The sequence below is a fragment of the Lepidochelys kempii genome, chromosome 1 (assembly GCF_965140285.1).
Source record: "Lepidochelys kempii isolate rLepKem1 chromosome 1, rLepKem1.hap1, whole genome shotgun sequence".
NCBI classification, from domain to species: domain Eukaryota; kingdom Metazoa; phylum Chordata; order Testudines; family Cheloniidae; genus Lepidochelys; species Lepidochelys kempii.
In genome coordinates this window covers 161,814,349-161,826,393 of record NC_136380.1, presented here as the reverse complement: position 1 = coordinate 161,826,393, position 12,045 = coordinate 161,814,349, and the positions used below count along the sequence as shown (strand labels likewise).

The window sequence follows — 12,045 nt, the reverse complement described above, 5'->3', positions numbered from 1 at the left end:
TTAATTGTTGATTAAATAACTTGCATTTGCTTTAATTTGTATGTAATGGTCAGTGGGTCAGAGAAGTGCCCAGTGCAGAGAGAGTACCCTGGAGTGGGGACACCCTAGCCCCTGTCCTAGGTGACCACAGCAGGGTTGGGGGTCAAGCCCCCAGGAATCCTGGGCCCAGCCTTGTTGGGGTTACAAGGACTCTGCCACACAGGAGAGTGGAAGGGGAGTCCTCAAGGGAAGGGAGGCCACAGGGTAAAGGAAGTGGGAGCAAGGACTCAGATCCTTTCGCTAGCCCACTTCGCTGGGGTAGTGCAGAAGCCAGGAAAGTTCTGCGCAAGAGCGGGACTATTCCCCTGCTTACACTTGCTCACCCAGGACCCTCGAGACATACGTGAGCAGCCAACCCATGCTGCCTCAGCTTTGCTGAGATTATTACTCAAGCTCTCTTTGATCTTGCTCAGATATCATGAGCTGCAGTTCCACCTTCTGACTGCAGTGTAGACATATCCTAAGTGTCTTATAAGTATATTTTGCAGGCCCACATTCCCTGTTTGTTAGACCAAGATAAATATTTGTTTCATACCAACTGCAAAACGAAAATGAAGATGGTCAGCAGTAGCAGTGCCAGAGCAGAAAAAGCCAGTGAAGCAACAGGCAGGAATCACAGAATATCAGGGTTGGAAGGGACCTCAGGAGGTCATCTAGTCCAACCCCCTGCTCAAAGCAGGACCAATCCCCAACTAAATCATCCCAGCCAGGGCTTTGTCAAGCCTGACCTTAAAAACCTCAAAGGAAGGAGATTCCACCACCTCCCTAGGTAACCAAGTCCAGTGCTTCACCACCCTCCTTGTGAAAAAGTTTTTCCTAATATCCGACCTAAACCTCCTCCACAGCAACTTGAGACCATACTCCAGAGAAGGCAGCTTTTTCAAGGGGCAGCTTTTTCAAGGGGCAGCTTACAGAGAGGCAGCTTTTTCAAGGGGCTGTAGTTGGGCTTTGGGTGATGGCAGTGCTGGGGCCAGGGTGGCATAACTTGATCATGATCAAAGTAGATCATTTAGTTTTACCTCAAAATGTCAGGTGCATTAAAATCTAAGACGAAGTAGAAATCCCTGCAGGTGCTCTGCCATTGGAGCAGAGCTGGGTGAGAAATCGTTTTCCAATCCTGGGAATTTCTGCAAGAGTTCCACATTTTTTCCTTTCTCAAATCAAGAGGCAAATTTGAAATCTCAAAAATATTTGTAAACTGACAAACCAAAACCTTGTTTGTTTTGGGTTAATTGAAACATTTTATTTTTCTTTTGATCTTTTTTCATTTTTTCACTCTAATGAGCTGATGTTTTGAAACAATGTCATTTTGAAACTGAAAACCAGAATTTTTTGTTTTGACATTGCCAAAATGAAACATTTTAATAATTTTACATTTTTTTCGTGGCCTTTTTTGAGTAAGGAAATTTGTTGAACATGCCCCTGTTTTGTGATAAGTTTTGATTGAGACAAAAATGGCATTTTTTGACAAAAACGAGATTGGTCAAACGTTCCCAACCAGCTTTACATTGGAGATGTGGCATTAGCCAAATGGTAGTGAACTAATGCCAACTTTCATCTGCTGCAACTTGGCATTGAATAACATGCAATATGCGTGAGATGAATCATCACAAATTAGTCCTAACGAAACAAATTTAGTTGCAAACCGAGAAATCTTTGGACAGCTCTAGTTTTTGCTGTTGCCTCTAGGGAAATTTGTTTTTCCTGTCTGTACAGTGTCTTTCCCACATGTCTTATGTTGATGACACGTTCAGGAGCGTGGGCACATGAGGCTGCAGACTCCCTGGAGCGTTGTAGTTTAATGCCGTATCTTACTTTTGCTTTGGGTGTTGCTGCTCTTCTCGTTCCTTACTCATACTTTAATCCATGATTGCCACAGCACTGGATTATGAACATCGATACGTATTCTGTAAGGCCAACATTTGCAAACTTGGGTATCTGAAGTTAGGCACTGAAATTTTTATTTAGAGTCCTAAATAAGTGGCCTGATTTCTCTGAGGTGCAAAGCACCCACAGTTCCCATTGACATCAGTATAGGCTGTGAGCACAGCATGTCTGAAAATCAGGTCATTTACTTAGGCATCTGCTGGATGCAGGTGCCTAACTAAGAGTGAAATCCTGGCTCCACTGAAATCAATGACAAAACTCCCATTGACTTGAACAGGGTAAGAATTTCACACAATGACTTTGTCTCCTCCTGTGTAAAAGACCACCTGTAGCTCCCCTGTCGTAGGGGCTTTGAGACTCACAGTTCCTTCACCAGTTCCCCCTTGCTCCAGAGAGGAACTAATCTGCTACTGGCTTATAACAGTAGCAGATTGCTTCCTACTCTGTGCCAGCTTAGGTGTAGCTGGGTGGGAGCCAAAACTTCATCCATTCTCTGCTCACATCTGTCCAGTCCCCTCTTGCCTGTGTGTGTCAGGGGGATGGAGGAATGAGCCCGTGGAGCCTGTTCTCCCCAGCAATGCACAAAGATCATACGGGGAGAAAGGCACTGCCTTACTCCTTGCTAAGCTGCATAGAGAAAGTTTGTGACATATTTTTCCTTTTTAGGCATCAAGTTTGAAAAACTGATCCTTGTTTTCTGTAGACATCCACTAACCTGGCTGGTTCTCCCTGGTTGCCATCACCTTAAACAGAGAAAATCCTTTCCCCCTGCTTTACTCATACCTTTCAGCATGTTTCAAATATCAGTGATCAGCACCATCAGACCAAGAGTTTGAGAGGAATATACTCTGCTAATATGAATTCTCTATATAGTCTGCATTAAAGGAGATGCATATTGGGTGGGGGAGGGGAAAAAGGGACAATCATCCTTAAAATAACTTTTCCAGTTAATTATTCCCCCTTTCTACCCCCAACCACCTGAAAACTTAAAAAATTCCTTGCAGACCTTAAAATTCTGAAGTCCCTGATTATATTTCATGCCTGTAATTTTCAGCTGCAGATGGTTTATGGCAGGTTTGACTTTACCTCAGAGGAACAAAACACTTATTGTACAAAGAACAGGAGTACTTGTTAGTCTGTACCCACAAAAAGAACAGGAGTACTTGTGGCACCTTAGAGACAAACAAATTTATTTGAGCATAAGCTTTTGTGGGCTACAGCTCACTTCATAGGATACATGCAGTGGAAAATACAGTAGGACGATTTTATATACACAGAGAACATGAAACAATGGGTGTTACCATACACACTGTAACGAGAGTGATCAGTTAAGGTGAGCTATTTCCAGCAGGAGAGAAAAAAAAACTTTTTGTAGTGGTAATCAAGATGGGCCATTTCCAGCAGTTGACAAGAACATGTGAGGAACAGTAGGGGGGAAAATAAACATGGGGAAATAGTTTTACTTTGTGTAATAACACATCCACTCCCAGTCTTTATTCAAGTCTAATTTAATGGTGTCCAGTTTGCAAATTAATTCCAATTCAGCAGTATCTCGTTGGAGTCTGTTTTTGAAGCTTTTTGGTTGTAATATTGTGACTTTTAGATCTGTAATCGAGTGACCAGAAAGATTGAAGGATTCTCCGACTGGTTTTTGAATGTTGTAATTCTTGACATCTGATTTGTGTCCATTTATTCTTTTATGTAGAGACTGTCCGGTTTGACCAATGTACATGGCAGAGGGGCATTGCTGGCATATGATGGCATATGTCACATTGGTAGATGTGCAGGTGAACGAGCCTCTGATAGTGTGGGTGATATGATTTGGCCTTATGATGGTGTCCCCTGAATAGATGTGTGGACACAGTTGGCAATGGGCTTTGTTGCAAGGATAGGTTCCTGGGTTAGTGGTTGTGTTGTGTGGTGTGTTGTCGCTGGTGAGTATTTGCTTCAGGTTGGGGGGCTGTTAGTAAGCAAGGACTGGCCTGTCTCCCAAGATCTGTGAGAGTGATGGGTCGTCCTTCAGGATAGGTTGTAGATCCTTGATGATGCATTGGAGAGGTTTTAGTTGGGGGCTGAAGGTGATGGCTAATGGCGTTCTGTTAGTTTCTTTGTTAGGCCTGTCCTATAGTAGGTACTCTTCTGGTTCTTCTGGGTACTCTTCTGGTTCTGTCAATCTGTTTCTTCACTTCAGCAGGTGGGTATTGTAGTTGTAAGAATGCTTGATAGAGATCTTGTAGGTGTTTGTCTCTGTCTGAGGGGTTGGAGCAAATGCGGTTGTATTGTAGAGCTTGGTTGTAGACAATGGATCGTGTGTTGTGGTCTGGATGAAAGCTGGAGGCATGTAGGTAGAAATAGCTGTCAGTAGGTTTCCGGTATAGGGTGGTGTTTATTTGACCATTGCTAATTAGCACTGTAGTGTCCAGGAAGTGGATAATCAAGATGGCCCATTTAGACAGTTGACAAGAACCTCTCTGGCCACTCAGTAAAAGATTTAAGGTGGCAATTTTGCAACAGAAAAGGTTCAGAAACAGACTCCAACGAGAAACTGCTGAGCTTGAATTAATATGCAAACTAGATACCATTAACTTGGGTTCGAATAGAGACTGGGAGTGGCTGGGTCATTACACGTATTGAATCTATTTCCCTAAGTTAAGTATCCTCACATCTTCTTGTCAACTGTCTAAATGAGCCATCTTGATTATCACTGCAAAAGTTTTTTTCTCCTGCTGATAATAGCTCATCTTAACTAATTAGCCTCACGAAAGCTTACGCTCAAATAAATTGGTTAGTCTCTAAGGTGCCACAAGTACTCCTTTTCTTTTTGCGGATACAGACTAACATGACTGCTACTCTGAAACAGTTTGTATGGCAACTTCCAACTTATCTGTATGTGTATATATATATATCTTCTTACTATATGTTCCATTCTATGCATCCGATGAAGTGGGCTGTAGCCCACGAAAGCTTATGCTCTAATACATTTGTTAGTCTCTAAGGTGCCACAAGTACTCCTGTTCTTTTTGCGGATACAGACTAACATGGCTGCTACTCTGAAACTTACTGTACAATCTTCCTCAGGCAAATTATCCCAGCGACTGCCTGAAAACAATAGCCTCTGTCTCTGAAAGGATTTTGTTCAAACTTTCTAAAAGAATTCACCTTCAGGATAGAGAGCAACTATGGAAAAATGAAGCCCCAAAGGTCAACGTTTTGCAATGTTTGAGCATGTGAAAACAGAGGGTTATAATGGAAACTATTTTGCAACTATAGTGATAATAGGTGTGGCCAGGAACTACTATCACATCTTCTTCTGAAGAAAAGCACTGTCTCTTAGTGTTTGCAGTGTTTTTTTAGCCCTGTGGGTCCCAGGATATTAGAGAGACAAGGTGGGCAAAGTAATGTCTTTTATTGGACCAACTTAATTAGAAGGAAGAATTTTTTTAGCACTTCTCAACTCTGAATTTAGCAGGATAAAGATTATAGATTATTATTTCTATAGATTATTTCCTAAGCTTGAGTAATTTTAGCTACATCTGTAAATAAATGTATTCTGTGACCTTCCAAGGGCATTTCTTAACTTTTTCCATGGTAGAAATAAAAAGATCTCTCTGAGATAGATAATCATTGTACCAGATTTGAGGTACAGGATATGTGTAGTCTTCTCTTTATTACCATCACTTCTTGGACTTTTAATAAAATTTCATAGGCATTGTCAACCTCAGTAGTTTTCTCAAGGCTCAGTTCTGAAACCTTTCTTAGTAACACATTTGCAAAAACACAGATTTCATTTCCTTTGATTACAGTCAGATGATGAAGAATTCTCAAATGTTTATTCAAGATGCTGTTTTCCAGGAATACACATTTGGAATGCAATGAGGCACTGGTTTGGTTTGGGTTTTTTTAGTTCTATTTACAGAGAATCAATCTTATCTCTGGGCATTTGAAACTGATTGTACTAATTCCATGGTTTGATGCTCAAATCCCCATAGGCCTGACACAACTCTATTGAATTCAGTGGGAGAATTTCCACTGGTTTCAGTGGATGTTGGGTCAGGTCCCATATTGCTGGTCCATGGAAACCATTTTCTAATTAAATTAATCCATTGTTTGCACTAATTTTCCAAAGCAGGGCTCCTTTGAACATCCTTGGATTGCAAAAGTGATAAAGGTATTTCTCAGTGTTTAGGATCATCAATCTGAAGCGATTTCCTTGTTTGAGAGGTAGATATCATGACCTCCTAGGGAATAAACCTCAATAGAGGTTTTTCATTTTCAGCCCCATTGCACAAAGCATTTGTGTAGTATAGACACAGCCTGAGAGACCTGGATGAATCATTTGGATCCTTCTGTTCCTGATCTAAGAGGAAGGAAAGAAGGGGTGTAGGTGAAGCCTCTGTGTAGGTTAGTATGTTACAAGCAGGTGGGCAATCTGTTCCCCTGAAGGGATATTGTGTGTGTAATCAGCGAAAGCTCACTTTGTCCTCCCACGTCAAAATACAGCAGATGGACCAGTCAGCCACTAACCAGAAGCGTCTTGAGAAAGGGACATGTTTGAGTTTCAGGCAAGTGAGGTGAATTTTGGCTGCTTTGAAGCTGCATGAACATATCAGGCCGAAAAAAATACTTTCTTGAATCTAAGCCTTTTAAAATTTCCAATTTGGGGCTTGAAGGCTGTTTGTATTTGAATTCCTGCATGTAAATCTAGCCCTTCAGTCTTGGTTCTGGGCCACAATCAAAACTAGAAGGGTTTAATTTAACTTATTTAATTAAACTGAAGCCACAAATTCATAGGAACAGCTGTCATCATGAGATTACAGCCATCCTGCGAAATGTTTTGAGAGTCCTGACATCATGAGCTGAAATATATGAATATTTCTGTCATTTGGGACCAAACTTCAGGATGTAGAAACCTAACTTTCAATGTCCATTTTTGAAAAGCTTGTCCTAAATCCAGTTTTTAAACTGGGTTTACAATGGAAGTTTTCACGTAACTAACAAGATATCACTTCTGTTGCTGCTCTGATAACACGACCAATCAGGTGGAAAAACAAACAAATTCCTTACCATGCACTGATAAGAACCATCTCAGCAATAGCTCACTTGGTAAAATAAAATTAGTTGATAAAAAGGAAAGAATTTTCAAAGGCATTAGTTGGTGGGAGTAACTCTCCTCCTACTAAGGTCAATGGAAAATTTACAGTCTACTTCAATAGGAGCAGTTAAGCCAGTGGTGGATGCTTTTGATAATCCCACCAAAATCTTTCAGTGTGTGAAGCTCTTCAAGTGGAAAAGAAGCCCATTCCAATTATGTACTCTTACAGGCATATCATTGCCAACTGCCAACCAACACCTGAGTCTCCCATCCCCATTCACCCTAAGAGACAGGCGAAGGAGGGCTTGTCTACATACACAAAGTGTATCGCTTTAACTATACCATGGTACAATCCCCCTAGTGTGGACTTCTGTGACATCTTCAAAGAGATGACAAAAGCAAGATGAAGACACAGAAGTGGAGAGCAGTGACGACCATGATGATACCTAAATGGGAGGGAGTGACACTGAAGAGGATGTCTTCTTGTTCAATACCTGATCCTGTACTATTGAATTCCATGACAGCTTTACCACTGATTTCAGTGGAGCAGAAGTGGGGCCTCATTTCCTTTCATGGTCACATTGCTCACAACTGCCCTAGAAACAGCGCATTCAGTTGAAACATATATCCCCGCTACCTCTTCATCTAACTTTATCAACAATTCAGTCATTAAGAAACAGATTTGCCAGTTTGATTCAAAATTAGATATAGTTACAAATAAAATCTCTAATCTCAGGAAAAGTATGCAAACAATACAAGGTTATTTAAAAATAATGAAAGAAAATATACTAAGGAGAGAGTACACAGTTGTCAATGGGGTTTTTTAAAAAGGGTAACTGACTTTTGTAGTGGAAAAAGCAGTTCTGACAAATTTCTACTGATCTTTTGTAATCAAGCTTTATAGTTTGGAAAGCGATACATGAGTATTTGCAGAATAGAATGTCAGTAGGGATCTGGGTTTGTAGACTTTTCTAATTAGCCCAGGAATCTAAAAAGAAGTTTCAAGTTAGCATCTTTGTTTTTGTTTTTTTAATTAAAATATCATTTATAGAGTGCAGTGTGTATTTTCTTACCATTTTTTAAATGGGAATGGAAATTGGCTTTTTTATGTAGATTTTACATATTAAATAATCAGATCTCATTTAATTAGAGTGATTGATAAAAATGCATTTTGAGCTTAGTTCTTTGTGTGTGTGAAAAGTTGTTATGCTGAAAGGAATAGTTTTGGTTGTATTGGCTATACATAGCTAGGATTTTTCCTCTAAGGTGCTCAGTAGTATCCCAAGAACTGTCCTCTTCAGCACAAGCAACTTTCAGGAGAGTGAACCATACTGTGAGGTTAGCCTGACCAACTGGTCTCTGCCTACTTAGGTGGGTGTCTTAGGCAATATGTGCCGGCTAAGTCAATGGTTTCAGTCTACCAGCTCACCAAAAATAGCTCCAGCATTTCCAAAAGAACATGTTGTCCCTTGGAAACAATGCCTTCCGCTGCTCCAAGCTTTTGAGATGCACCATAAATTTGTTTTTTCTTCTCCCCAAATTCTTCAATAATAATTAGATGTGGACCTCACTCAAACTCGTTGATTCAAATACCTTTGCAGGACATTTTGATCAGGATCCGAGCAGTGCATAGTTGCTCCTATTTCTGTAATGAGCTGGGCCAAAATCTTAGATCTAAATTCCCCCAAACTTTGGGAGAGTTTTGAATCCAGATTCAAATATAATTTCAGGTCTGAACTTCATGGCTCAAGCACATCTATCCTCTTTAGGTGGAAGTAGCCTCTTTCTTCCATTGCTTAACCCACCCAGTGACCCTGAAACTTCTAATTAATGCATGTAATTAAAGATTTAAGAATTTTTTTATTTGTTAGGAAATAGAACTTAGAGATGCATTTTGGTCAAGATGTGTTTCTGCACTTGTTTATGATCATAAATTGTAACACAACTTTTGCTAATTCCTATATATATTTACCTAGAAAAAATTGTGCAATGAAATGTGTATCTTTATTTTTATTTCAGAGAGACAGTAAAACATTTTTCTGACATATTTGTGATAGGGAAAAGCTAAAATTCAAATGTTCATTATGACTTTTATTCCCCCTTTGGGATGCATGCAGACACATGTTGAACTGAACCTTGACTAAAACTTTTTTGCAAGTCTGAATCATTTTCTGCCTGAAATTTTTGTTTTCTTCTGTCTCTTCCCTACTTGACTCTCTCCAAAAACAGTGTAAGAGTTGGAAATACCACGAGAAAGTAAATTATTATCATTAGATTTCCTGCCCAAATTTATAGATCCAAAAACTACAGATAAACAACTGAACTTCTGGGATGTTATACTCTTCCCTATCATTGTTCTAAATGTGAGCCATAGCACTGGGGTACAGTAAAAGACATTACATGCAGTGTAAGTGCTTTAAGACAGGGATCTTGTATTGACAATTCTCTGTAAAGGGTCTTGCATGCTATGGGCACTGTGTATAATAAATTACGCAGAAAAAGCTACATTAAGAGAAAGGCATTTGAGTTGCAAAGTCAAGCATGCAAAAGTTGGGAAATGTCAGATTTATATTTACCTGTGGACCCTTAATTCTACCACTTTGTGCACTGAATGAGGCAGGCATCCTGTGGGAGAAATAGTAGTAGCTCATGTAATTAAAGACTGTATCATAGCACATATGTACAAAGGGTCTGAATAAATATTCACAGGCAACTGTACAACAGGCATTTCCTAATTTTCAAGTGCTTAACTTTGCAACCTTAACATAACTTTTTGCAAGTAATTTTCTAGGTTTTTCTAAGAAGGGAAAAGGTAGATATATATCATCATGCATCATTAACAGGGTGTGAACTCTGAACCTTCAGCACTGCAGTACAGCCTACTGCACTTGAGATACAAGGCTAACTGCATCAGTTAACAGCAGGAGAAGGCTCTTACCTCAGAGGAAATCTGTTGCTGGTGCATGTTCTGGGTCTAAGGTGTGATTGGTGGGAGAGCTCAGCCACCTCTTTCTCTCTCCTCACTGTCTGGGAGTTGGAGGAATTGCTGCCCCATTTGATATCCACAGAGGGAGGCTAGGATGCTGAAACCATGTGCAAGGGCTGATGAGAGCCCAGTCTGCCTCTCTTTCCACCCCACCCACCATTATACTGGCTTTGGCAGCTACCAGGCTTTCCCAGTGCAGCGTGTGCTGCATTAGTGGCACTGTGGGCCTGACACTTTAGTATATTCACATTGTTATTATGTTAGCAAGCTGCCACCATTTTCCTGAGGAACACAAGTCAGAGCCGGGAAATAGCAATTTTAATCATTCATAGCTCAGCTAACCCTGAATGGAATTTCTCTAGCTCAAGGGTTTTATCCCTGCCCAGTTCCAAAGGCCTGCTGCAAACAAAGGTAAAGTTACAGCATCTCAAAAAAAAGGTCACTGGACTCTTTTTATAATGCAAGGCACTAGACAACCTAAATACAGGGGTAGCTACCAGCTCCGTCTCTCATAATAATTAATAAAGGGACACTCCGTGCCACATGTCTAAGAATTGGGGGAGGAGTGTATGTGTGAGTGGTGTGAAGTTTGTTTGTCTTCGACAAAGAGATAAAATCACATCTTACTTATGTCCTTCTAAATTTAAAACAGCTGTTGCCTGCTGGAACTGCCTAAATGCCTACATACTTAACCACATGAAGGCAGAATTCCAGGCCTCTAGTTTCCTATGGTTGCATATCGATGACATGATTGTTTGTTTACCAACGCCACTGTGGAAAAAAGAGCTTTCGTTTCTGTTAGTGTGTTTTCTTTGAAGTGAGATGGTTGTGATTTTGTTAGTAAAAACCCATACTTAAAACACCTCTTGCACCTCAACACTAAAGGGGGCAAGATCAATCTAGCATCAAGTGCTCCCTCAGAAGTCTCTATGGTTGCTTGTCTCTATGATCTGTTGCATTGGACTGGCTTGCTGTGACATAATTCCGTGAAGCCATGCATCTGGGAGGATGTATGTCAGAGAACAATATCCCAGAGCCAGCAGATCAGTGTTTCCAGTGCTGTAATGTCTTCCCTTGCATTTCTGCTTTTGGGATTTACTTCTGGGAATCCCATCAAACAAGAAAGTAGCACCTAAGGCACTTCAGAAGGGTTATGTATGGCAAAACACCTACACCACTCACTCTTCACATTCAGAAGCATCCAAATTTTCCCCAAATCAAATCTCTACCACCTTGCTTTATTTTCTGCATCTGGTAAATAACAGAAGAAATGGCCCACAGGAAAGCTCAGAATAAGTCATCAAAAAGAAATATTGTTGTGGCTAACCAGCTTGGAAACATTAGTGTTCAGGGATTTCAGCTATGACCATGATTGTTATGGTTCAGTGTGCTAAAATAGTCCTGGTATAAATTCATTTCAGATGGGTTTCAGTCTCCTTTTTGCCAGAAGGAAGGGGATCATCAATAATGTTGACTTTTTTTTTTTTGGGTCTCTTCTTTTTTTTTTTTTTTTTCACATGTGCAAAGCTTATTTGTTTCGGCAAGAAGGCCTTTGAGGGACTTTGCTCAGTGTGGCTAAAGTTTCTTCAAAGATTAACTGACATTCTTTAAAAGTACATCAGTTTCCTTTTAAGCAGGTATTTGCTTACCACGTAACTGGGTTGTTGAGTGCTATTGTAGTTATAAAGTTTGCTGGGCTCAACTCTAGATTTCCTTAAGACATACTGCTGACATCACCGAATCTCCTCTCAGATTCCTTTCCCTCTCTCTCCGGTTTCCTCCTTCAGGTAATTCCAACTCAGACTCTTACCAACTTGTTTTTGACTGACAGTGAATTAAGGAAGACTTTTTAGGGGAATAGAGGAGGAGTGTTTAAAACATACATATGTTATGCTGTACCTAAAGGAGACTCATTCTTTTATAAAGAGTTGTTTGACCTGTCATGACAATAACATCTAGTAAGGAATCTGAACATTGATCTTTCACAGGTAAGAAGAAGTCATCGGTTTAAAAAAAAAAATGCATATGTGCTTAAGAGAGG

At 40.3% G+C, this 12,045-nt stretch overlaps 1 protein-coding gene across 6 annotated transcripts in view; it reads left to right on the top strand.

The window, feature by feature from the left end:
• Positions 1–11,661: 11,661 nt before the first annotated feature.
• The window catches only part of KCNJ15 (potassium inwardly rectifying channel subfamily J member 15), a 41,805-nt gene continuing 41,421 nt past the window's right edge, over positions 11,662–12,045 (top strand). For 4 of the 6 annotated variants that reach the window (XR_013636392.1, XR_012160914.2, XR_012160913.2 and 1 more), the window contains exon 1: positions 11,801–11,992. The gene's annotated coding sequence lies outside the window, so the exon portion shown is untranslated. The other 2 variants (XR_012160915.2, XM_073360806.1) reach the window with 1 other exon arrangement.